Below are 4874 nucleotides of genomic sequence, written 5' to 3' on the forward strand. Positions count from 1 at the left end.
GCAGGTTATTTTCAGAGTTGCCCAGCAAGCTTCAGAAAAGACTTCTCAGGTGCCAGAGTGCACTGTACAGCCCATGGCTGCCCGAGGCAGGAAGCCAAAAGAAGGACGAAGGAGAGAGAAGGCGGGAGGAGAAGGGAGAAGAAGGGGAAAGGAGAAAAGGGGGGAAAGGTGAGCGCTGAGGCCGTTGCCCTCAGCTTCACCACACCGCCCCCTGGCGGCAACGGCTGCGGGGCGCCCCTCATTCCAGAGCACGACCGCGAAATAACCGTCTGCCACTACTCAGGGGGCGGAGCCACGCGCTCATTTAAATATATCGGAGACTCATTTGCATGCTGCGAGGATGACCGGCCCCGGGATTGGCCGGCTCCGTGGCAGCCCCACTGCCGGCCACGGAAGGGGCGGGGCCAACAGAGAGAGGGGAGGGGACACGAGAGCGATTTGCATAACGGCCCGGCGCGTGCGAGGGGAGGAGGCGGCGCTGGTGCCGGGAGCGGGTTCCGATTTTGAATCTACGGCGGCAGCACGGAAGAGGCGGGAGCGGCGGCTGCCTGGCGCTGAGGGAAGAGTTGGGCGGGCACGGCGAGTCAGGTACTGAGAGAGCCCGGCGGGCGGCGTTCGGTATTCGGCATTCCACCGCTGCCGGGCAGTGGCAGCGCTCTATGTGGAGCGCTGCCCTGCGCGGCGGCGGCGGCAGTGCGCATGCTCCGGGGCTGCAGCTTTGCACACGCGCCGCGCGCGCACACACGCAGTAGCGCAGCTACGCACATACTGCATGGGAGCACGTGACTCGGCTCCAGTGCAGGCGGCGGCGCGCATGCGTGGTGCTGTTTTCGTCCAGAGGTGGCAGCAGGTGGGGAGCGTGGCGCGGGGACCCGCGTTCCTCCCTCCCTCACGCGTGGAGGACCCCCTACGGCGGCAGTCCCGGCTTACAGGTAGGTCTGTGTGGCACAGGGGGCACGTGGGCGCCGTGCGGGGTCCTGGAGGCGCAGAGTGCCCTTCAGCGCCCGGCGGGCGTCCGTGTGACCGTCGAGGGTTGAGGTGAGGCGCGGGCACTGTGGCACACAGGCGCCACGCGGCTGTGAGGGTGGGATGGCAGCACCCGAGCGCTTTGCTGGGTGCTGTGTGGGGCTGGGAATGGCTGCCTGCGTGCTGCTGGCTGCTGCTTGGGAATTTTCTGCACAGTATAGAGAGCGCCAGGCCTGAGTGCTGCACTGCTTGCGTTGAGGGGGCAGCAAGGAGAAAAACGCTTGTTATTTTTTGCGCTGTTATGTGCTGGTGGGACTTCAGATGGAAGTTCTTGAAGCGCACGGGCTTGTGCGCTGAGCTAAGGAAGAAAAGGAAGAAAAGGCCCGGTTGTCCTCAGTAAGCAGTAGGCACATGAGGCTGACAGGGAGACCTGCGTCGAACATAACGAGGGATGCGTTGGTCAGGTGTTCCTGTCAAAAATACGCATGCACATTGGTACTGCTCTTTAAGTAACTAAAATATTGAAATCAAATGGTAGTTGAGCGCTACGTTTTAATTTAGGTGTACATTAGGGCCTGTCAGAGGTGGATCATTCCTCATTTCTTAACCCTCAACAGATATTCAGTGGAAATGCCTACGTGACAATGTTCTGTTGCATAACAGTGATGTTGTAATAACTCTGATGTTGTAATGACAGTGTGACCATTATCGCGAGGAGGGTTTTTGGATGGAAAAATTGAGTAGAATTGTTGAGAGAAGAGATGAGATGGGCAATGCCCAGCCCAAATGTTTTTGGCAATAAGCATTGAGATTAAAATGGTAGTCCCTGCGCAATCGCAAACAAAGAACACTTTGTGCGTCTGGCTGTCTTACTAAACAAGGTTTCTAAATAGCAGAGCTATAACACTTAATAGCATGCTCCTGTTTGGTGAATATCCTAGATCATACAAGCAAATATAATATTGTTACAAAAAATTCATTGGGATCTGCATCTATAAGATCAGAGTACTGTGCAAGCATGCTGTTTGGCTTTCTCTTGTAAGTTGAATATATTTCGGGACATTATCTAGCATACTTTTTTATCCGAGTTACATTTATTACCGCTACTAATTTTATATTCTTAAGAATATTGAAAGTGTGGTTAGTGTCTGATTAAGTATGAAATGAAAAAATTCGTATATGAACTTTCTACACAGGTGAGTTTACATGAACGTAAAAAATAAGTATCATGTTCTGCTTATTTACTGTGTTTTGCAGTCCCAAGGGAAGATATGAGAGTATTACTTTGAACATTAAGAATTCTTTGGGTGAATTAAGGGGAAATGCACAGAGAAAGGTACTCTTTGGTATGTGGTCATGGGTAGGTAATTTCTCAGTTTTCAGACCACTGAAGTGGGACTAATAGTGGTTGTCAGAACTAGCATAAAATGAATTCCCTAATGCGGGGACTTACACAATTCATGAATAATGGCAATTAAACCCACTATTTGTTTCTCATATCTGGTGGTTTTGCTACTATTTTATGTGCTTCACAAACACGAAGTCTAGTTTTTATGTACCTATAATGCAGAAAAGAATGTCTCTACTTATTTTGGATAGCAGTACATTTTTATAATTAATAACTGACTAAATATAGGCATTTTTTTTGTTGCTGTTTATAATTAACTGTTCATTGTGTGTTCTTTTCAAAGAATCTTGATGTTCATGTTCTCATTATTCTATTTCTAGCTTAGTAGACCTACTACATTGCTCAGAGTAAAAGTTTCCTTATCAGTTGCAACCTTGCCACCAAGTGTAGCAGTGCTGAATTGATGTTCTTGTGATTATGTGGCACAGTTCTGTATTTTGCTGTATGAATTAATTTGGCAAGATTATCTTGGCTGTTGTACAGACTTGAAATTGATCATACTTAACAGAATTGATTTGTAGTAGGATATAGGATTACATAGATCAATTAAAACAGTCATTCCAATGCTGTTTTTGAGGAACCTCTTAAAAAAAAATTGTAGTGCCATGCTAATGTAGTAATTCAACATTAATATGAGTTCGCTTTAGTGGTTTCTGGACCAAGGTATTCACAGATGAGTTATTTAAATACCAATTCTGTGTTTAATTAAACATCTGGTTTTATGTTGATATTTAGTTAATGTTAAATTATTAACACAACTGTGCAGTTGAATATATGGAAGTGAAGTCTGAGTATGTTCCTCTGATGTCTTAGCACTCTGATGGAGTTTTTTGAGACTAGATGGCTGTATTAACACATCATTCCCTCTGTGTTCATGATGTTTTGTGATTAGGTGATTTACCGCTGCAGTCAGAGTGTGATATTGTTTCTATTCTGTCTGGGCTGATGGAAGTGTATTTTTTTTATTTTTTTTTTTCCAAATATATTATTTTTATTTAAACTAAGTAGTGACAGCTATTTAACTTACAGAATTTTCATCTACAGAGCTCTAAGACCAAATGCTAGAGAATGCAGTATTGTACAAGCGCAATTCTTGGGTTCCAGATGAAAACGTTCCAGGTTTAGGTTGAACATCTAGGACTGCAGATCAGAATTCAGGTTTTGATATAGTATTTTTGTAGGTATGGTAAATACAGATTTCTCTTCCACTTAAAATATTGTTACTACAGAAATTGAAATGAGTACTTACTTGTAGATGAAACAGCAAATCCAAGTTTAAGGGTGTTGCAAGCTACTGTAAGTTCCTGTAAGCTTGAAGGCATTTTATATATGAAGTTTAAGCTTAAGTTTAAGTTGAGGCAAAATGGAGTTTTAAGTGGTTATTCAGAAATATTTCTTTATTTTCTTGAATTTGTTGCAAAGTTGATTTTGATGGAGTAATACATTTTCACAAAGAAAAGCTTCAGTGTAGTGGGTAATTTTAAAGCATCTTGCGTGTACTGAAATCATTGTCTACTTCTCAAAAATTTCCTTAAGAGACTTGTCTTTGGGACATCTGAACTTTAAGTGTGCTTTATTGAATGCTTTGGCTACAATAATTTTTGTAGTAGTTGATTACATGTGTGACTGTTCTTTCCCTTGTTTTTGCAAACTATGCTTTTTTCCTTGTTCTTGTATTAGGCAAGTAGTCCATTTAAACATTTTAAATTTCCAGTACTAGAGCTGGTGAGTACACCAAAAATCTCTGCTGGCACGAATAATCAGTCCTGAAATAACCATCTACAACTGGCGACAGATATGTGCAGTTACGTAAGCTTAGATGCTTTCGTAAAAGAATGGATGGAGGGCATGTTCTACTTCTTTGGTAAAGGTTAGGAATAATTCAATGTTAATTTCTTTCAAAATAGCTCCATCTGTTCTTGCAGTTATTTAAAAATAGCTATATTTGGACTTTCTAGGAGGGTTACATGATGAAGCAAGGCAGATATGGCAGTGCTCCCTCCAGATCTCATGTACTGTTGCCTGGATGAGAGCAGATGATTGATGTTAATGAACAGATCTTAACGGGAACTTGTATTATATTCTATTTACATTAAAGTCATGTATTTGTGTAAGACTCCCCTGCCTGTAACCTCTCCCTCACTTCATTGCTCCTCCCTCCCCTGAATTCTTAAATCAGTTACATCTTCAGGAGCAAACTTAAAAACCAAAAACAACAGCAGCACTAATAACATGTTTGAAGGGACTCTAGATGTATCTGGAAGGGAAAAAAAAAAAATCTGTAACAGTGGTGCAGTATATTATGTAAGAATTAGGTATGTGAATTCTGGGTTTTACTGAAGTTCTTCAGTGTTCTTGATTTGTGGTTGTTTTGTTGTTGTTGTTAGCAGCTTCCTCATTTCTATCTTCCTTTTTTTTTTTTCCTCAAGTGAAACTGTTTTATTGATCAACTAATGTTTTGAAACAGCTGGTATTGTAAAAAGATACAGATATGTTAAAA

At 43.2% G+C, this 4874-nt stretch overlaps 1 protein-coding gene across 4 annotated transcripts in view; it reads left to right on the forward strand.

The window, feature by feature from the left end:
* Nucleotides 1-429: 429 nt before the first annotated feature.
* The window catches only part of ATF7IP (activating transcription factor 7 interacting protein), a 101880-nt gene continuing 97435 nt past the window's right edge, over nucleotides 430-4874 (forward strand). For 2 of the 4 annotated variants that reach the window (XM_003202340.4, XM_019614378.2), the window contains exon 1: nucleotides 438-588. The gene's annotated coding sequence lies outside the window, so the exon portion shown is untranslated. Of the gene's footprint in view, nucleotides 589-644; nucleotides 933-4874 lie in introns of those variants that run through there. The other 2 variants (XM_010710060.3, XM_010710065.3) reach the window with 2 other exon arrangements.

Source organism: Meleagris gallopavo, chromosome 1, assembly GCF_000146605.3.
Source record: "Meleagris gallopavo isolate NT-WF06-2002-E0010 breed Aviagen turkey brand Nicholas breeding stock chromosome 1, Turkey_5.1, whole genome shotgun sequence".
NCBI classification, from domain to species: Eukaryota; Metazoa; Chordata; class Aves; order Galliformes; family Phasianidae; genus Meleagris; species Meleagris gallopavo.